Source organism: Nannospalax galili, unplaced genomic scaffold (genome assembly GCF_000622305.1).
Source record: "Nannospalax galili isolate Female #2095 unplaced genomic scaffold, S.galili_v1.0 scaffold445, whole genome shotgun sequence".
Lineage (NCBI taxonomy): Eukaryota > Metazoa > Chordata > Mammalia > Rodentia > Spalacidae > Nannospalax > Nannospalax galili.
In genome coordinates this window covers 1,765,332-1,787,443 of record NW_008354184.1, presented here as the reverse complement: position 1 = coordinate 1,787,443, position 22,112 = coordinate 1,765,332, and the positions used below count along the sequence as shown (strand labels likewise).

The window sequence follows — 22,112 nt, the reverse complement described above, 5'->3', positions numbered from 1 at the left end:
AGTTCAAGGCCAGCCTGGTCTACATAGTGAGTTCCAGGACAGCTGGGGCTACAGGGAGAAAAAAAAACAAAAAAAAAAAAAAAAAAAGAAAAAGACAGTAGTGGGTGTGGTGACTCATAACCTTGATCCCAGCACTTGGGAGGCAGAGGCAGGTCAATCTCCATGAGTTCTAGGTGACCCAGGGATACATAATGAGACTGTAGCTCATAAATTAAAATAATAACAGTAAAAATTAAAAAGAAAGAAGGGCAGAGAGTCTTTTTGCACCCAAGAGGGTCATTTTGTGTTCTCATGAGGAGCCCAATCCTCTCTGAAGATTCTAGGCTGTAATGGGGTGGTGGGAGGGAAGGGATCTTCTAGAGTGTTGTCTCAAGGACAGTAGGTCTGGCAGGGGACCAAATCGCACTAATCATTTATCCATTGGTGCACATCACCATGCACCCACCCCACCTGTACCTGTGCTGGGCTTGAGATGACAGAACAGTGGGGTGTGACATCTGTCAGGGGCTCATCTGTTACTACAGCAGATTGCATTAGCAAGAATGCTTTGGTAAAATCTATAAAAATGGACTGGGGCTATAGATCAGTTGCCTAGAGTGCAGGAAGCCCTGGGTCTGGTCCCTTGCCTTGTCCAAACCAGGTGTGGTAGCACACAATTGTAATCGCAGCAATCAGGAGTGGAGGCAGGAAAATCAGAAGTTCAAAGTCACCGTCAGCTACATAGCAACTTTGAAGCTAGCCTGAAGTCCATGGAACCATTTCTCAAAAAAGAAAAATCTATAAAAATGATTTCTCAGCCGGGCGTGGTGGTGCACGCCTTTAATCCCAGCACTTGGGAGGCAGAGGCAAGCGAATCTCTGTGAGTTCAAGGCCAGCCTGGTCTATGTAGTAAGTTCCAGGCCAGCTGGAGCTACAGGGAGACCCTGTCTCAAACAAAACAAAACAAAACAAAACAAAACAAAAAAGATGTTTCATAAAACTTTTTAGGCTTGATACCTTTTCAAAAATGTTTTGGGGCCTGGGGATAAAACTTAGCATGTGTGAGGCCCTGAATTCAGTCACCAGCACGAGTGTGCCCCCACACACACACGCATGCACACACGCACGCACTCGCGGCATTGGATGTTTGTAGTAAAGTGCACATAACATAAATTTACTGTTTCAGTCAATTCTGGGTGTAAGATCAGTGGCATTCACATTGTCGTACAATTGTTACCACCCCTCCCTATCTCTAGAACTTTCTCATCTTCCCAAACTGAAATTTTTGTGCCTGTGAGACGCTACCTCGCATCCCCCAAGCCAGACCCTGGGAGCCACTGCTCTCCTTTCTGTCACTTGCCCTTTCTAGGTCCCTTGTTTAAGTGGCGTTGTACTCTGCTTCTGGCTTCCTTCACTTAGTGCTGTGTCTTCTTTTTCAAAATTTGTTTTAAAATTTAATTATTATTTTTATTTAATTTTTAAAATTATTATTATTATTATTATTATTATTATTATTCCTTTTGAGACAGGGTCTCCCTGTAGCCCCAGCTGTCCTGGATTCGCTATGGAGACCAGGCTGGCCTCGAACTTACAGAGATCTGCCTGCCTCTGCCTCCCGAGTGCTGGGATTAAAGGCACGCACCACTACGCCCAGTCTTATTATTGTTATTTTATATGTATGCGTGTATTGCCTGCATGTAGTAAGTGCATCCATGTCATGCAATGCCCAAGGAGGACAGAAGAGGCTGTCGGATTCCCTGGGACTGGAGTTACAGACAGTTGTTAGCTGCCATGTGGGTGCTGGGATTCGAACCTGGGTCTTCTGCAAGAACAGTGTTCTTAACTGCTGAGCCATCTCTCCAGCCCCTAGTTATTATTATTGTGTATATGCACATGACGTGGGGTGGGGGACATGCCACAGCACATGTGTGGAGGTTGTCTAGCAATTTTGTGAAGTCAGTTCTCTCTTGCCACGTCCCAGGGATTGAACTCAGGCCATCAGGCTTGAATGGTGAGCACATTTACCCTCTGAGCCACCTCGTTGATGCCCTGCCTTCCCTTTTATGGTGAATAATACACAGCCCATTGTAGGGCAGACACGGTCTATTTACCCATTCTGCTGTGGTTGGACCCTGAATGGTGCTATCATTTGGCTGTAAGAGTCGTGCTTCTGGGAATATGTGCAGTCTGTATCTACTGGAGTTTCTATTTCCATTCCTGGGGTGCTCTAAGAGATCCTTGACAAGTTTTCCTCTGGTTTGAGGTCCATGCATGAGGACTCTACTGTCTTTGAGAACAAGACATTATGGAGTGCAGGAAGGAAAAAAAAAGGAAGGGACCCGCCAAGCTTGACACTTGGTGGCTAACAGGATTCTGAGCAGACAAGGTGGGAGGGGTGAGCAGTCCTATTGGAGAGCACCATTGAGACTGGCTGAGGAGCTGGGGCACCTGGCAAGGAAAAAGAGGGCAGAGCCAGGCAGGGATCCATCGATCCTGTGCAGAAACTCTGGCTTCTGCTGGAGACAAGATTCTAGAAATGTGGGGGACAGGACCAATGCCCCACTTCAAGATTTGGCCCAATTGCTGGTGTCACTTTGAGTCAGGGAATTTGTTGGACGATTTCGCCCGTACCAGGCTTCCCTCTTCTTGGGGTCTCCGGTCTTCTTAGAGGTCCCTTCCATCTTCTAGAGTCTGTCCTGGTCCCTGTAGCTGCCCAAGAGAACACTCCCCAGGAATCTGGACCTCCTCATATACTTGACACTTGAAGGCTCAGCTGGCTTCCCTTCCCAGGTAACATTCCCAGGACTGTCCCTTCATGGTGACATGTGTTCACACTGACACCACACTCACCTGTGTGCTCCCAACACTCACACATAACCACAGCATGAACACTCACACACACTACTACAATACACACTCACATTTGTACACCCCCAATCATAGCACTCACATGCTCATAAACAAGTGCATGCACCCAATTATAGCACTCACGCATGGACACATATATATGTAATTGCACAGCACACAACACTTATACCCAGAGTTCACTGACACATACATGTGTGTACAGTAATCACTTATATGTATGCACACACATTCACACACGAGCATAATAGTCACACAGGAGCATTCGCATACAGGAGCATATAGTCATCCATAGCATATGTGCATTGGCGCAGTTGTACAACCACACACACTTGTAAACAATCACAGCATGTTCACACACCTGTATACATCTCATTCATATTCATTCACACACTTATGATCTTTTAAAATGTTTTATTATGCCAGGTGTGGTGGCACTTACCTTTTAATCCCAGCACTCGGGAGGCAGAGGCAGGCAGATCTCTGTGAGGCCAGCCTGATCTACATAATGAGTTCCAGGCCAGCTGGGACTACAGGGAAACCCTGTCTCAAAAAAAAATGTTTTATTACATTTATTTATTTATTTATTTATTTATTTATTTATCTATCTATAGTGTGGGGTGTGTGTGGGGGGTGTATACTTACCCAAGCATGTACTCTGGTGTGCATGTGAAGGTCAGAGGACAACTTCCAGGAGTCAGTTCTCTCCTTCCACCAGTGTGGGTCCCAGAGATCAAACTTTGGTCAAGAGTCTTGGAGGCAAGCGCCTCTACCTGCTAAGCCATCCCTCACCGTAAACTCTTACACCTAAATACAATAGCACACACACTGTTCATCAACACCCTCTTTCCCACACACAGGCAAACGCGCAGTTGCAGCACTTGCTCCCTCACTCCTGACCCTTCTCATGTCACTCCTCGCCAGACCTCCCTGGGGGCTGCTCCACACCTGCACCTAGAACCTGCTGGGCCTCAGGAATGGGCTGGGCTCATTCAGTATCTTTTTCCAGCTCACTCCATGTGACAGGCCCCATCAATGTACAGGTGCACACAGAAAGCTGGGTCATCTCATGGAGTTGAACACAGGGTTCTAGACACTGAATCCTCTTTGGGAGCAGCCTATTTCCCAGCCAGCCCGACAGTTTCCTCCACAGACAACGCACTTCACCAAGTTGGTGGATGAGCATCATAGGGTCTGGCCTATCTTCTTGTGCGTTCTCCACAGGCTGGACTGAGGAGTGGCTCATAGATCCTGTAGGATCAGAGTCTGAGGTGGGTGTCAGAGAGGTGCCCATTAGGAGCTATCCCCCAGCCTCATCTTTCAAGGTTTTCCTTGGGAAAGTCCTTCTCCATTTTGGCCTTGCTTGGGTTTGGGTCAGTCCTGGTGGTTTTCCTCTCTGCCTCCATCATAGGACCGGGAACCTCTTGGGGATGTGATGGTGTGTCATTCATCTTTGGGAGCCTGGAAATGCTGACAGGATCCACAGAGAGCTGTCTCCTGAAGAATGCACTGGTGTGGAATTCTGGAACTTTCTCCTCAGGTTCATTTCCTGATTGAGGTGACCCTCCTGCTGCCTTCCATCAGCACACAAGGTGGCCTCCCACCCTTGGACCTCAACCTTAATCCTCTACCTCCCCCAGGCCTGCTAGTCTAGATGTCTGAGGCAGACACAAGAGGAGGCTTAGCAGGTGGCCTTGTCTGCCTCCTGGCTCTGAGACCCCCACTGGACAGTGTCTAAGCGACTAAGAGTCTAAGTGACTAGGTTCCATCTCTCTCCTTCCATGCCTGGGTTAGTTGGCTTGGCTGACCTGGGGACCCAGCATCCCTTCTCTCAAGTGGGGTCAAGGCAGACTAAAGGGTCCAAGAGAGCTTTTCTGTCACAGGCCAATGCTCGGCATTGCAGTGCGACCTACATCTAGTTGTGTCTCAGTTTCCCTCTCTGTAACACCAGGGGGTGATTGTCTCCCTAGTCCCGGGACCCTTTCCAGCTGTGCCCTTCCGTAACTGCCATTCTGAGAGGCAGGAAGGCAGGACGGCTCCTCTTTCCCCACCTCTCCCTGTCCCCCAGGGTCACCCCAAAGCCGCCCCTCCCCAGCTCCCTGGGACTTCCCTGCAGCTGCAAGCTGGGGAGACAATCGGGTGCTTTAGAGAAATACATTTTTGGGCTAATTTGCCATGCGTAAGTGTTTCTCTTACCCTTTAAAGGCAGAGAACAAAGAAGCCTTTCTGTGCTGGGGCAGGCTGCTGGGGAGGGGACCGCAGCTGTACAGGCTGCCGACCCTCCTCCCTCCCTCCATCCCTGTGAGCATCCCACCACGCAGCCCCTGTTCCCCCGCAGGAGGGACAGCCTGGACTTTCCCAGCCTCCCCCCAGCCCCCAGCGGGGCCCAGCCCCCTCCCACCAGCTGCCCCAGGCAAGAGGGAAAGTGTGCGTGGGTGGTGGCTGGGTGGGGAGGGGCACAAGGAGAGAAAGCCACTCTCCACATGCCGTGGCGGTGGCGGTGGTAGCTGGGCTTCGTGATGGAACTGGCCTGCTGGTGTGAGTTGGTGTTCTCTGAGTTATGTGGTGTGGTCACATGCTGATGGCTTCAGTAACCAGGTGACTCAGCAGCACTGAGGGGGTGTGGTAATTGCTTCATTCATTCATTGATTCATTCAAGGAGTCTCATGAGCTTCTGCTTAGTATGGGTCTGTCTCTGACCAGTAGTCAGTTGTGACAATGGAAAAGGGTCCTGGGTTCCCCTACTTCTCAGAGGTGACACCTGTAGGAACAAAGGCACAGAGCTTGAAAGGAGGTGTGTCATTTGGATGGGGCTGGGGATACTTGTGCAGAGTGATGGGCGATAGGGTCAAGGCCAGCTCATGAGTCTCTGTGTTGCTTTAATAAGTGGCAATGCTCTTGGGGCTGTGGGTTCCACACACGCCTTCTCTGGCCACAGGGTACCACAGAGATTTTTGTTTCGGGTGGTCTTTCAGCCTGGAACTCCCTCTCCCACTTCTCTGTTCTGTGGACTTCTCTCCTCTTGTGGAGGCCCGTCATAGCTCTCCATCATCCTTCATCAGGGTTTGGCTACTCACCGGTCCTCACCTGTCTCCCTGGTACACCCCAAAGCAGGTACATGTGTGTGGCATGTCCACACAGAGGCCTGGAGCCTCTCCCTCTCCTCTGTCTGCACCCAGCTCATTTTCTGGGAAACTTCCCAGCACCTAGCACAGGTATGGAATTCACAGGCAAGTACCTTGGATGCTGTCCCTCTAACCTCATCAGAGCTGCTGCTAGTGTTTATACTGATCCCTTACTGCAGGCAGACACCTGTAAACTCACTGAATCACAGTGGCAGCTCTCTGGGGGGCACTGTGCTCTGAGAGGACAGCTGGGCTAGAAGAGGGTTTGGCACTGCCCCCATCAGCTTTTTTTGGGAGGAGGTGTCAGAGACTGGATTCTGAAACGTTGTATCTGCACTACCCAAGAGCCACGGAGAACCTCCTAGTCCCTAGAGCTTGTCTTCTCCACCTCTGCAGCTTGTTTCGTGCTGTCCCTCTCCCAGGCTCCATAAATGTGAGACACAGAAAGAGCCTAAGATAGAGATGTAGGAACTTGTGAGAACATGAGGGTTTGAGTGACAAAGCTAGGTCAGTCTCTCTCCTGCTGCAGGACATTGCTCTGCATAGGGATGGGCTTTGGTTCTGGGATTTCAAGATCTTTGGGTAGGTAGGGCTAGGGATATGGCTCAGTAGGGAGAGGGCTTGCTTAGCGTTCACAAAGCCCTGGGTTTCATCTCTAGCACTGGGTAAACTAGGTATGGTGACACACACTTGTAATCCTGGTACTCAGGGAGGCAGGAGGATCAGAAGTCCAAGGTTATCCTGAATGACATAAGGAATTCTAGGCTACCCTGGCCTACATGAAATGCCGTTTCAAAAAAAAAAAACTTTTAAGGGGTATGGGGGCTAGAGAGATGGTTAAGTGGTTAAAAGTACTGGGTGCTCTTGTAGAGGACCCAGGTTCAGATCTCAACACCCACATGGCAGCTAACAACCATCTGTAACTACAGTTCCAGGGGATCCGATGCCTTCTTCTGACCTCCAAGGTGATTGCACAACACAGGTGTACTTACATACATGCAGGCAATATACTCATACACATAAAAACAATATATAAAAATATATTTTGAAAGGGGTCTGGCAATATGGCTCTGTGGGTAAAGGCACTCACTCTAAGTCTGACAATCTGAGTTCAATCCCCTGGACCCAAATGGTGGAAGGAAAGAACTGAATCCTGCAAGTTATCCTCTGTCCTCCACACACATGCCAAGGTATGCATGTGCAAATGCTTACACTCATACATATGCACAGACATTCATAAAATAAATTCTTTTTTTTAAAAAAAAAAAAAGGAAAGGCGGGTCAGGCATGGTGGCACATGCCTTTAGTCCTAGCACATAGGAGGGCAGAGGCAGGTGGATTTCTGTGAGATCAAGACCAGCCTGGTTTACATAGCAAGTTCCAAGCCAGCTGGGGCTACAGAGAAACCTTGTCTCAAAAAACCAACCAATCAACCAACAAAAAACAAAAAGGAAAGGAAACAGAGACCCTCGAGGAATCTCTGTGGTTTTCTAGTCGTCATCACAAGCGGACAGCATGCTGACACCTGTGCTTGTTCTAGATGCAGGGTGACTGTACATGCATGCAGATGCATGAGTATGTGCACCTGCACTGTGCCCTTGCATTTATTTCTGATTGCACATATGTCAGGGCAGGGAGTGACTGCACAGCCATTACATCCTTTTTGTGACTGGGGAGATAGAGCCCCAATTTCCCCGTGCATACTGTACACATCCCTGTGCACACCTGTGCACCCCTTTAGGGTTGGAAGTAATGCAGGTGAGACAGCCCGTGTCTGCCTGCCTGGGGCCTCAGGGGAGCACCCACTGTGATGGCCATGCGTGTTTGAACAGGGACTCTGCTAACCTGTCACCACCTGCGAGTCCTGGCCACTCCATCCCAGCCCACTGATGGGAATTTAGGGGAGCAAGGAAGGGTGGGCTGGGGAGGCAAGGTCTCTCCCTTTTCAGGGAGCACAGTCGGAGAGCAGAGAGCACCTGGAACAACAGGGTTCAGAGGTCCAAGTGGTGCCTCAGAGGTGTTTAGGGTGGAAGGCGAAGACAGCAGAGAAACTTAAGGCTGGGAGCTTAGGGCAGGAGACTCAAGCTTAGCAACTGATTGAGGGGAAGTGAGGCATCCTCACAGGTCCTAAAAAGTGAAAGGTAGACTATCACCCAAGTCCAGTTTATACAGTGGGGAAGCAGCCAGGCATGGTGGTTCATGCTTGTGATGCCAGCACACAGGAGGCTGAGGCACGAGGATTGCCCAGTTCTAGGTCAGCCTGGGCTGTATAGTTAGACCTTGTCTCAAAACAAAATGAAACAAAACAAATAATAAAATCAAATCAAAGGAAGCCCTAGTTTGAGCTCTAAGCTCAAAGAAAATCCAAAACAGAAGGGAAACTGAGGCCCAGGGAGAGAGGGTAATTGAGTGAGACAGTGAGAGGCAATCGGGGCCAATTCAACAAGAAGTTTCTCAGCCTGTTGTGCTTAGGTCTCACACCGGCTCTTCTCAGCTGACTGTGGTCAGGTGGGTGACAGATAGGTAAGCACTTCCCAGTGCTGAGACAGCAAGGGTCAGATGTGACTGGGACAGAGATCTTTCTTGGAGGTAGCATCTGGGCTGGGGTTTTTGTTTGTTCTGCTTTTGAGGCCGGCTCCCAGTAGGCCAGGCTGGCTTCTGTCTCTGCCTTCCAAGTGCTGGGGTTAAAGGCATACACCACCATGCCTGGTTTCTGGGTGGGGTTTTGAAGGAGGCAGAGAAGTTGAAGAGACTGACCATAGGGTGAGGTACTGACTTTCACCTAACCTGGGTGGTTTGTATTGGTTCCTGTTTATGACACTCCAGAAGTCAGCAGCTAATCTGCTCCAGAGACTGGGGAAAGGAGAAAGGGTAGGTTTCCAATGTTTCTGTGCTGAGGAAGAAGACTGGATTCAGTTTCCCAGCTTCCTCTTGGTTAGAGCCTCAATCCAACCCCCTTCTGTTCCATCTTCGAACACTGCCCACCTACTGTGAATAAGTCTTACAGGCTGGGAGGATTTCAAGAGACGGAGGTAAGGGAAGAGCATTTCAAGAGGAGGGAATAGCATGCACAAAGGTGAGTTGAGTTGTGTAGACTGATTAGGGCCTCCTCAGCAAGGGTCATTTTTTCCTGTGTAGCTCAGGCTGGGGCATGAAGCTTGTTCAACACATAGCTGGAAACTAGCTGCTGGAAAGCTTGGGAGAGTTTGGGCATCTGTTGGGATCAGTGGGAGACACTGACAGAGTCTGAGCAACAGCAACATCCTCAAAAGTCCAAGTCTAGGCTGTAAGCTTGACAGATACCAGAAGCCTTTAGGGGGACCAGGAGATGGGCCCTGGATGGTGGTGTGTTGGTAAATGCTTAACAAAGGGCTCTGAGAGTGGGTGGAGCACAGAGAGGCAGCCTTGGATTTTCACAGTGTAAAAACTCCCTCAGGAGTTTCAAGTCTCCAAGGGAATATAACCAGCTTGAAAACTGCAGGGTGGGAACAGTCGGGTCTTTTGAGCTGGTGGGATGTAGTTTTCAAGTCAGAGGGGTGCCCAGCCCTCCTGTCCTGGCTTCCTGCTAGTTCCAAGGCAACATGCAGATGGCAGCCAGGGGTGAGCGAGCCTCCCTAAGACCCTGACCTGCATTCCAGTCTCTGCTTGGTATGAGTGTGCTGTGATTCAAGCAACTAAGTCAGCAGCTAATCTGCTGCTCATCCCCATGCTGGGGCTGTGCCGGACCACTTGCAGGAGGGCAGGGTGGGGCAGGGGCAGGAGGGGCTGCGATTCCTGGGGATAAGGACAGGCCTTTCCCACTCTACCTTTAGTTTATTTTTAGGCCAAATCAGCCAACTGTCACCAGTCAGGGAGTGGGGCATGCAAGGTGTGTGAAGTGAGGCTAGAGTTACAAGAGACTCCACTGGAGGAAAGGAGCTAGGCTCCAGACCAGCCCTGCCTCAACCAGCCTGTGGGGAGATGAGTTTCTGAACCTTAGCACTTCTGATTTGCCCCTCCTTCCTGTCACTTGGAGGGGACTTCCTGGCCTATGGGAGCAGCTTCCAGCATACCTCCTTCAGGAGTGAAGGGCATGGGTTTGGGCATCACCAGACCTGGAAGACCCTTCAGTCTACTCTGTTTCTCTCAGGCTCGGCTGTACACCAGGGATAACACTCGGATTTTTTTTTAAGTACAGTACTTTTATTGTCATGTAGGGTTTATTTATAAATAATATATCTAATAGAAGAGTTGCAAAGAGAGTAAAAGGATTTCCATGTACCATAACGTGAATCCCACAAAGGTTACCATTTTACTACATTTGATCGATGACCCTCTTTCCCATGATTCTCCCCTCACACACAAACACACATAGCACATACGCTTTCTGAACTGTTAGTTGAGGGAAAGTTGCTGAAATAAATCCTTCTCCCTGATAATTTAGTGTTTCATATAAACAAGTTTTTCAACCTAATTACAATATATGTAATCATCATATATCAAGAAATTGGCATTGACTCATAATTTGCAGATCTCATTTAATTAATCAACAATTATCTTACATCCTTTACAGCATAAATACTTGGACCTTGTAGGACAGTTATAAGAATTAAGTGAGATGCCATTGGCCTGGAGAAGCCTGTTTAGGACAGTGCTGACACTATTTATCTCCCTGACCCTCTTGTCCTACCCCAAGGCCACCCCCCATGCCTGTGGGTACCCCAAGATCCATATATGACTGCCATCATGTTCTGAGGGGGGAAGCAGGTTTCCCTCTCCTCTGGGCTCCCACAGCCCAGCCCAGGGTTCAGCATAGCACAAACACCACACTCTGTGACCTTGGTGAGTTCCCAGCCTCAGCCCTCATACCCATTCCAGCTCCTGGTCCCAGGCCCCTCATGCCACAGATGTCCCGGCCAAGTAGCTGTCCTCTTGGCTGTCCACACTCGGCCTCCACTTCCTCACATGGGACGTGGGTGACTTCTGGGTTGCTTTTAGTCTGAAAATATCCATATCCCAAACCTGTGTCACCACCCTACATCCAAACAAACCCCCACTGGCTTCTTGGCCATCAACAGTCCCATTGTTCTTGAATGACCGAGGCATGAAGCTTAAGTCGTTTTTGACTCAGTCATCCTCATGACCTCTATGTCTGGTCATCAGCCATGACAGTATTTCCCTCAAGCCTTTGTTCATATCTGACAACCCCTTCCAAGGGAACTTGTCTCCTCTTTCTTGGACTCTGTTTTGGTCTGAAGTCTGGATGCCTCTGTCTCCTTTCTAACTAATGTCCCCTCACCTTCCACCCATGCCAGCCCCCAGTAGAGGTCGAGTCACCATTAAACCCCTTCTAGAAAGGCATAGCCGGCAGGGAAGGGACTTAACACCTTTGAGCCCCCAAGAACCCCCTTAGCAAGGGGCCCTGCCACACCATGGAGGCAGAGGGCCCAGGAGAGTAGGAAAAGGAGGAAGGACCCCTAAGGGGAATGTGCAACATGCCACATTGAGCTTTGACATTCCAAGGCTGCTGTACATGTCTCTCAAGCCTGCTCCTGCCAAAGATCACCCTATCACCTCTGATGGACACCCTCCACTCACCTCCACTGGGCCCTGGTCTGGGTCAGACTCGGAGGAACCCAGCTAGATGATGCCATACACTGACACCCTCCACACTGGAGACATACACAGGGGCGTTGGGGCCCACTCCATCTGGGACCTGTAGCTTGTCGGAGGACATTGGAGCTGAGCTTTGAAGAATGAACAAGATTAGGCAGAGGAATAGTGGTATGCATAGAGTTAGGAGGGGCCTGGAGGTGTTTGAGGGTGGCCAGGCTGGGGAAGGCCAGGTCTGACGTTTCCCTGAGTCTAGAGGTTTGGTGGAAAGGAGGGAGGGGGCTCAAGTCTGGTGTCCCAAGTCTGTCTGGGGAGGACCAGTTGGGTGACAAGCCCAGTTGTTGGGAATCCTGGGACCCAGCCACAGTGCCCACGGGACCTTGCCAAAGCAAACCAAGCTGGGCTGGCACTGCATGTTCGTGCTGGGGGGGGGGGTTGTCTGGCCCCAGGGAACGGGAGGAACCGGGTGGCGGATTTGTGTTTCCACTTGATTTCTTCAGTTGCTTTCTAAACGTGGCGACAGGATCCTGAGGGGCGGGGTGGAGGCGGAGAAGCCACCGGAAGGCGCCACAGCCCTACCGCCTGCCCCCCATGTGACTTGGCTAACTGATGATAGTGCTGCGTGGAAAGGCCTAGAGGCTTCCGTCCTGGGCTGCTGGGCAAGTAGGTGACGTGGGCGAAGGCACCGGGCCACACTGCAATGTCCCACATGACCTGCTGTCTCCAAGCAGACTGCCCCCTTGGGCCGAGACTCCTTTGATCCCGTGAGTTAAGATATGACGGTGGCTGACTCCCAGCCTCAGTGCCATCCTGGAGGGCAGGACCTGGACAGGCAGGATGCCCTGGAGTCTTTTGTGCACAGTTGCCTCTGTCCACCCAGCTTCCTCTTACCTTTCTAGCTGCCCCTGTAAGCTCCTTTACCACCTGTTCCTGGGACCACCATTCCAGCCCTTGCTGCCTGCCCACCCTGGGCTCCTCATCCCTCTGGTGTCTTTCTTCAGCTGTGGCTTCTCCCCCTCCACTCATCCCCCTCTCTTCTGATTTTCCCCCCTCCTCTGGATCTGCTCAGCCACTGTCTGTCTAGGAGTAGCTGGAGAGTCACAGCCTTTGTGTGGATTTTAGCTTCTCCTCTGAGAAGTGGGACTGTACCAACAGTGACCTCCCAGCACTGGGTCCCTGTGAGAGAAATGCCTGGGACAGGGCAGGTGGGAGCAAGGAATGGCTCAGCATGAATGGCTTCTCTCTTAGTCCTAGTTGTAATTCCCTATGCAGCCTGGGACATGGCTCTGAGCCTCAGTTTCCTCCTTTGAAAAATGGTGATAATAATAGAACCTTCCCTGGCGAGTGGAAGCCTACCTTCTTGGAGCCATCAGGCCTGAAGTGCTCCTCTTTTTGAGTTAGGAGCAGCCACAGAAACACAAGTGCTATAGAGCAGAGGCCCCAGGAAGAAGCCAGTACAAGCTTTAACAAAAATAAAACATGATAAATTATTTTTAATAGGTTTATTTTGCACCAGCATCAGCTCTGTAACTAATTTGAAGTTTGCTTTTTTTTTTGTCTTTTTGAGACAGGGTCTCCCTGTAGCCCCAGCTGGCCTGGAACTCACTATGTAGACCAGGCTGGCCTTGAACTCACAGAGTTCAAGCCTGCCTCTGCCTCAGGAATGCTGGGATTTAAAGTGTGCACCACCATGCCCAGCATTGTTTCTTTGTTTTCTGAGACAGGGTCTCACTATATAACTGTTTGAACTACTTAGAACTCTGTATGTAGACCAGGCCAGCCTTGAACTCCCAGAGATCTGCCTGCCTCTGTCTCCCAAGTGCTGGGATTAAAGGGGTGCCCCACCATGCCTGGCTTACTAAATTGAAGTTTATAGTTAATTAATTTTTACCAGTGCTTCCCACATGCCAGGCAAGGGCTTTACTGATGAGTCATGCCCTGTCCCTGAAGTTTATAATCTTACCGGACAATCTATGAGAAAGGTGTTAATACCTTTTCCATTTCAGATGAGAAAATAAAAATTTAGGTCAGGGCTTGCTTGAAGGTATGTTTTAGTGAATGAAGAGTTAACATTAGAACTTAGACAGAGAGCCTCTGTTGGGAGTTTTGAGCCCAAGGTCGGGAGTGATGGGGAGGGGAGAGCTAGAGCTGCAGCTGAGGGAACTCAGATTCCATGCCAGCCTCCCACTCCACCCTGCCACCTGGGGGCTGCTGTCCCACCTGCTCTCTAAGTGGGTCCCCTGCTCTGGCCCCTCTCTGTGCTGCTGCCAGTCTCTTTCTCTCTGTCACTGTGCCAGTCTCTTTCTCTCTGTCTCTGTCTCTTTCTCTCTGTCCTCCCCTTCCTCCCTAATCCCTGAATCTTACACTTCAGCTCCTCTATGAAGCCTTCCTGCCAGCCACCCTGACCAACTCTCTCTCCTTCTGCCTCTGTCTCTCAATGCTTCCTGCATGGCCTATTGCAGTAGTTCACCCTAAGTAAATAGTGCACATACTCGGACCCCTTCCATTGTTACCACCAGCAGCCTCACTGAGGCCTTCAACCCTCAGTGCACCATCCCCTTCCCTGTACCTGGCTCTCATCTTGACAGCATCCTATGGACTTGAAATGGCTCCAACAGACAAACAAGGGTATCTTGGAAGCCACAGCAAGGTCTGTGAAGTCTCTTAGCCTCTGTCCTTTCTACAGGATACTACCCAAGGCAGTCAGAGTCCTTGTCTTAAAATACAGCTCAGACCATACTGTCCCCTGTTCCAAGCCTTGGTGAACCCCTCTCACTTTCCTTTCTTTGAGCCTTCACAGCTGAGTCCTCAACCCCCAGTGTTTTTAAAATTGTTTATTGATTTATTTTTATTTTATGTATAAGTGTATTGCCTGCATGTATGTAAGTGCATCTGTGTCATGCAGTGCCCATGGAGGACAGAAGAGGGCGTCAGATCCCCTGTAACTGGTTGTTAGCTGCCATGTGGGTGCTGGTTATCGAACCCAGATTTTCTCCAAGAACAGTCAATGCTCTTAAACCCTGAGCCATCTCTCCAGCCCCAACCCCCCATGTTTGACTCCCAGTCCCTCATCTTGCTTCGTCCTGTTCCAGTCCTCTGCCTGATCCTAAGGTCAGCAGCACACCCCCTGGAGCTTTGTGTATGTTGCTCCCATTGTCGAATCCCCCCATGCTTCCTTCTTTTATTCAGATTTCTGTCTAATGTCACACTCATCCAGGGACTTCTTCCCTCCCTCCCTCCCTCGCTCCTCCCTCTATCCCTTCCTTCTTCTTTCCTCCTCCCCCTCTTCTTCCTCCTCCTCCTCCCCCTCTTCCCCTTGCTCCTCCCCCTCCTCTTCCTCCTTCTCCTCCTCTTCCATGTCTTCATCTTTGTCTTACTCTGTAGCCTAGACTGGCTTCTAACCCAAGATCCTCCTGCCTCAGTCTCAAGTACTAGGAACACAGGCACGAGCTACCATGCCCAACGCCGATTTGTGTCTAACGCGACGTCCTCCTGCTTCTCCTCCTACTCTGCTTTGCTTTTCATCATAGAGTTTGAGACACTTAGATATTAGCTCATAGCTTGATTTGTTTTGTTTGTTTGTTTTTGTCTTTTTGAGACAGGGTTTCCCTGTAGCCCCAGCTGACCTGGAACTCGCTATGTAGACCAGGCTGGCCTCGAACTCACAGAGATCTGTCTGCCTCTGCCTCCCAAGTGCTGGGATTAAAGGCATGTGCCACCATGCCCGGCTGATTTGTTTCTTATTGAGCTTCCTGACAAGAATATTGGCTCAATACGGGCAAAGGTGGTCTGTTTATAGGGCTTGGAACAGTGCTGGGGACACAGCCAGTGTTCCATCAGTAATTGAGGAAGGAAGAAGGAAGGAAGAAGGAAGGAAGGAAGGAAGGAAGGAAGGAAGGGGTCCAAGAGAGGAGAGGGTAGGGAGGAAGGAGGCAAGGAAGAAAAGAAGGAAGGGAGAGGAAGGAAGAAACTTTAGTGTCCTTTGTCTTGTTATCAGACGTAGCTTCCAAAAGTCTGGGCACCAAGACTGGTGGGCAGGAGGTGGGGTAGGGGGAAAAGCTGCACTGGGAATTAAGAAATATAGTTAGATTTGGAGAAAAGCTTTCTATAAGAGAAACTCTGCAAAGATGGGAAGAACCTTATCAAGAGGAGATAAGCTTCTTGTCAGCCAGAAGTGGCCCAGGAGACCCAGCAGCCTTGGAACTGGGTGTGGCCAGCAGAGGGACCTGGACCCAGAAGGTGTAAGGAATCAGGGGGCTCCCCCAGAGGTTGGGGCTGTAAGGCCTTGGAGCTCTGGAGCTCAAAGGCCCTCATGGCTCATCTGGCCAGGCCTAGGCAGGTAGAAGGCCGGCTGTGGCTCATCCCCAGGCCAGAGGCTGCTGGGATTTGGCCAAGCGGCCATGTTGGGAATCTGGTTCTGACCTCTGCAGAGCAGGCCTGGGAGACAGGAAATCCTGAGCTCTAGACCCAAAGGCTATCCAGTCGTGCCCTTGCATCTCCCCACCTCCCACAGTGGCCTCGGGCCCCTGCGCCCGCGCCCATGGGGTTAAATCTCTCCCTGTCTCTCTCTGCTCCAAGTTGTTTTCCAAGTGAGGCAGAGAATGGTTCTCTTGTTACCAACATGGCTTCTGGGCATTGGGTAATGCGCTCCCTCTTCTCCCTGCCTCGCCACAAAGGGACCTTTTGTTCCTCTCCCTATCCCTCTCTCTGGCTCTTCTCTGGCCCCCCACCCACCCCAACTCCCTCCTCCCCATGCTCCCGCCCCATTCTGCATGCACCCCTGGGCTGCAAGGACTGACCGTGGCCTGGCCGTGGTGCCCTCCCTCTCCAAAGGCGCCTTGGGAGAAGAAAGGGCCTTGGCGGCTGAGGCGGCCATTTTGAAAACTGCCCTTCTAGGCTGTCCCTGCCTTTTCTGAGGCTGCTAGGGTCAGGGAGGCCATAGGAGGAGAGCCGAAGGCTCAAGGTAATGTCCTGTAACCTTCCTTCTGTTCTCCAGGGTGAAATGGGACCCATCTCCCCCAAGCTCCCAGCCCAGGCTGCCTCCCTGCACTGAGACAAGAGACACCATCTCACTTGATTTGCACTGTGGCCTTCTGAGGCTGTCTTGGGAGGAGGCGACAGGGCTCACAGGGTGAGTGTCCATTCTGAGGCCTCAGTGAGCAGGTGCTGCAGCTGGGCCAAGCCACAGGCATCTCCTGAAAGACCCCTCCAGAGAGAGCCCTGTGAATAGGCCCTGACCCTTGGGAACACCCACACTGGGTCTGGCCTCCAGGGAGAGCCAAAACCAAATTTACTGGAACTTCAGAAAATGAAGCAGAATGTGTCTGAGATGGGAATGTCAGGAAGCCAGCCAGACAATGAAGCGTCTGCTCTCTGAGTTTTTGTCACTGTCCCCTCCCACAGCCCCCCTCACAACCACTCTAGGAAATAGGCAAGGAAGGGCTGATGATATCATTTCTCAAAAGAGGAAACTGAGTCACAGGGAAGCTACATAACCAGGACCTGGCACTCACCCCCACTGACTCCAGCTGTCTTGTGCATTCTTCTGGGTCCACTGCCTGCCCACCCCGAGAGGGCCAGAAGCCTGGGAAGGGGATAAAGTAGAAAAACTTGGGCAATCACAGCACCTCGCTGGGTCTGGAATCACAGCTCTGGGGAGGCTGGGTTCAGCCGCTAGAACACTCAGTAACTCCTCCATCACACCTACCCCTGTGTGGACAGAAACAAGACAGGACAATGTCTGCTCCTTAGTATGTTCACGGGCTGGGGGTGTTGTGGACTCACCTGTCAGTGCTGGCTTGGGTCACAGGAGGCCAAGAAGAGATGAACCTCAGGACTTGGTGGTGGTTGGGATGATGAAGGGTAGTGAGAGAGTGAGGAGAGACAGAGTTGAAGAGCTTCCCCCTGGCTGGCCCTGAAGGAAGAGAGAAGAGTCTCATGTGCTACAGGTCAGAGCGTCTGGACAGCACTGAGGGCTCTTACTTCTACCCGGAAGCTGGGGAGGAAGGCTTCCTGGAGGAGGCGGCCACAATTGGAGCTGAGGGAAAGCTTAATGGATAGAGACATGGAGGAGCTGGCAGTAGGGAGAGGCAAGGTGGTGAATGGACGTGCTGGGGCAGAGGTACTTCATGGCACCCATGTGTTTGACCAGAGTGGGATGGTGTAGAGTGGGCAAAGGTAAGTTGCTTGGGACAGAGAGAGGCTGGTGATAAGACACATGGATTCTGAGAACAGATGGGTGAGTTTAAAGACTCAGATTTATGTTTCAGAAAGATCTCTGCCCTGTAGGCTAGGTCTGTGTCAGTCTGGTTTATTGTCTGATCCCCAGCACTTAGACCAGTACCCAGCATACATAAAAAGTTTTAAATCAGTGTTTGGTGCCAGCAGCATCCTCTGAGGCAATGGCTAGGCTCCAGCCTTTGGGACCGTGGGCCTCAGTTTCCTCATTTGTAAAATGGGGTAATAACAGTGCCTGCCCTGTGGGCATGTCATGGTGGTTGGAGGAACATGGTAGACTAACTTCTTATTCTGTGTATGGTCTGCATTACACAACTGATATAGGGTGTGCTTTGGGGGACATGGTGACCTTGGTTGAGGACACCAAGTCATCCAGGTGATAGAGCACATAACAACAGCTTTCCAAGGTTTAAGCCCTTCCCATAACCTCCAAAACAAGCCAAGAAGAAGGAAGGGCTGATCTCCCTGTCATGTCACCCAGCAAACTGAGGCTCAAGTAGGGGCTCTGACTTACCCAAAGCATCTCCACCACTGAGTGGTAAATGGAGATGCATAGGATGCTGAAGCCCAGCTGGTGACCAGTGAGAGGTGAGGCTACAGTCCAGACCAGAGAGTGGGGAACAGGCATAAGAGGAGGGAGGTGTCAAGAATCCCCCACTTCCGGTTTTTGGTCTGAATGACCAAATAGAAATTCATTCCAGGGGAAATGCAAGGTTTGTAAATGAGGCACTTTTAGAAGAACAGTTAGGCCAGAAATTCCTGACCTAACTTTTGAAATGGGAGATAAACTAAGGGTGTTGTTGAGGTGCATCCTAGGACTCAGGAGGCAGGCAGATCTCTCAGGAGGCCAGCCAGGTCTACATAGTGCTTTCCAGACCAGCTGGAACTATAGGGAGAACCTGTTTCAATTTTTTTAAAAAAATTTTTATTACTAGCAGGGCAGATAGGCTTGAGGAGGGCTGTGGGCATATGTGGGGAGAAGCTATGAGGTCTGGGGTTTCGGAGAGCTCAGAGCTGAGTCCAGAAGAGGGGCAAGGTGAAGACCCCTCTCACAGGGCAGGTGGAGAGTCCGTGGTAGGCAGGTGGTGGAAGACTCCAGCCAGAGATGGGACAGTGGACATCATCATGCAGCATGTATTGGGTAGAGCCTGACATTATCCTAAGCCCTTATTTTAGCTCGTTTTTTTTCCTGTATTTGTTGCACTGGGGAAGGAACCCAGGGCCTCCCACATGCTAGGCAAACACTACCACTGAGCTCCATCCCAAGCCTGCATCCACTTCTGTAAATCCTCCCAACAAAGATTTTTAAATTATCATGCTCATTTTATACGTGGGAAAACTGAGGCAAGCCTGGACCAAGCAAATAGAAAGAGAGAAAAAGTAGGGCAGTAGCTGCCAGGGCTGGAGCTGGGTGTGATGCTAGAGGGAGCAGGGTTTCTTTGGGGGAGGGTAAAGAAAATGTCCTAAATGATATGGAAACATTAAACTCATTTCCTGATGACCACAGAGCTATGCCTTCATTGTATGAATTACAAGATGGGTGAAGTTCATCTCAATAAAACTGATACCCAAGAGCAAAATGGGGGGCCTGCCAGGGACCCTGGGGTAGGTAGCACCAGGGTGTGGTAGTTGGGTGGATCCACTACCTGCAGCCTGGACTACTCCAGCAGCAGGGCTCCAGTGAGTAGGACCTGGACATGTCCTGGGGTTTGTCCATCAGAGTTCTCTGGTGAACTGACCCACTGTGGGTGGAGCCATGCCAGGCAGGTGGGCATGCATACCTGGACATGGACACCTCCCCAGAGGGGTCATCCTTTGTGCTTTGACATTCTTGCTCCTGGGAGGAGATTTCTCAATCTCAGGGAACAGGAAGTCCCAACCACCAGCTTATTTCTATATTTATTTGTTTAGTGAGTTTGAGACAGAGATATTCTCTCTCTCTCTCTCTCTCTCTCTCTCTCTCTCTCTCTCTCTCTCCCCCAGGCTGGATTTGAGCTTGGGCTCAAGTGATCTTCTTACCTCAGCTTCCCCAGTAGCTGGATCTGTGTATTACCTACCACATCTTGACTTTCAGCCAGCAAGTTCTCAAGGTCTGTCTCTCTCTCTCTCTCTCTCTCTCTCTCTCTCTCTCTCTCTCCCAGGCTGGATTTGAGCTTGGGCTCAAGTGATCTTACCTCAGCTTCCCCAGTAGCTGGATCTGTGTACTACCTACCACATCTTGACTTTCAGCCAGCAAGTTCTCAAGGTCTGGGGTAGGGCTTTAGGAAAGGGCTGGGGGAGGAGAAGAACCCCAGTTATACTTCCTGAAAGGATAAGACCCCCACCAACAGGCCACCAGCAGTATGGTGTCTTGGCTTTTCCTGCAGTGGAACCACAATGTCAGCTGCACTCAGAACCAGAGTGCGTGGATCCAGAGAGGCTGCTGGTGTTAGGGGAGGCCCTCCCTCCCAGCATTCCTGGCCCTTACAGGTAACAGCCAGAGGCTGGTGGCATGGCTGTTTGGGTCACTATCAGGCTAACGCCTGGCTCCCCATTCTGTGTCCCAGCTGAGAGTGGGAAGCCCATACTGCCCTGGCACCCAGGACTGTACAGGACCTATGACCAAGGCCAGGGAGGGGATGTGTGGGGAGGCTGAAGTTTACCCTGGGCATTACCCAGAAGGAAAGAAAAGACTTCTGGCCTCCCCCACTGCTACAGGGAGCCATAGACGTCTGGTGGTCAGCAAAGTGTCCTGGGAAGATGGGAAGGAGGGTTTCAGAGAGAAGGGCCTAGGTAGTGAAGCCTTCTCCAGTGCGGAAGTGGGTATGTTCAGAAGGGAGGACTTGGAGGTGGTATCTAGGGTAGTAGCAGCTCCTTTAGGTATAGAAGGGAGGTGTAGGATCATAGTCTAGGGGTGTTGGGTCTCTCTAAGGTGAGAGGAAGGAGAGGTGGGGGAAAGGAGAGGTATTGATGGTGTGAGGGGGGAGGGCCTCCTGCGCATGGCAGGAGGGGAAGGAGGTCCCCCCTAGCAGGTGAGAGAGCCAAGGTAGGAGGGACCAGACCTGAAAGCCATTTGTGGTGGGAAAGGGGAGGCCAAGGGGCTTCTTTCCAGTGGCCCCTCTTTTCCGCAGTGAAGGGGGGGACAGGGAGCTTGGGATGCCCTAAGAGTTGGTGTCTTCAGGTCTGGAGAGGGCACTGTTGAGTGGTTTTCCATCTTCGGTGCTAGTTACATGTCTGGCCTAGGAGCAGTGAGCTTGTCCTACATGGGTGTCTCTCTTGATAGCAGAGGTGCCTCATTCAGTCCTGGGTGGCTGTTATCATCCTCCTGTGTGGACATCAAGGAGTATGGGGGCTAGGCTATTCCCAAGGGATTTGAAGTCTCCAGCCACTTCCCTTTCTGTGAACTCTCCCACTCTTCCCCCAGGAGGCTGCAAAGCCATTGCCTGCCACACCATGGCTCTGAGAGCACACAGTAGGGCTTCCGGGATGTCCACTTTGTGTTTGTTTGCTCTTGGCAAAGTTCAAAGCCCCGTTTCCTGACTACCATCTGGCCACTTTGCGCGCACGCACACGCACGCACACACACACACACACACACACACACACACACACCACTTCTGTGGGGAAGGCAGAGCAGAAGCAAACTTCTGCGATGCAAAGGGCACAGGGCCCCCTGCTGGTCCCAGTCTCCTGGTCTGTAGTGGGGGGGAGTAGTCTCCCTATGTGTTACCAAACTGGACACTTGTTCCCCAGAGACCACCCCCACCCTGTTCCCCAAGTGCCTCCTGGGCCACTCATGCTTTTATCTCCATCATCTTCCTTACAACTTCGTTCCCTGGACTAGAGTGAAATGAAGCCGACCAGCAAGGAGCATGGAGCAGGAGGCTCAGGACCCTGCAGCAGGTGCTGAGTTAACCTACTGTTCTCAATGTCTGCAGGTTCCTTTCTCTAGGGGCTGCAGAGCCACCACATGACAGACAGGACACCTGCCAGACCGCGGGGCAAGGCTGCTTCTCAGAGGACCATGTTGCTGGCCCAGTGTCTGTGGTGACTTGGTACCGGGGAAGGCTGTACGTTGTTAAAGAAGCTGATCCATCCATATGGTCCTATGCCGCAATGCGTATTTCAGAGAAACCTGTCCATGACTTTAACATGCAGGAGCAGAGGATGGTAACAGGAGTCAGATCCTATTGATGTGACTGGATGCAAGTGAAGAAACAATGCTCATGAAGAATTTAGATATGTGGGGAAGTGCTTGGGGTGTAACTTTAATGAAAACTGGACATAAAAAGACCCAGGTTCACAGTCTATAATAAAGAGCAGAAGCAAATCCCA

General features: G+C 51.0%; 1 long non-coding RNA gene across 1 annotated transcript in view; it reads left to right on the top strand.

Moving 5' to 3' along the window:
* Positions 1-22,112, top strand: part of LOC108491701 — a 61,978-nt gene extending 39,866 nt beyond the window's left edge. Inside the window, exon 2 of the long non-coding RNA XR_001872869.1 lies at positions 21,716-22,112. This is a non-coding gene — a long non-coding RNA (uncharacterized LOC108491701). The remainder of the gene's footprint in view (positions 1-21,715) is intronic.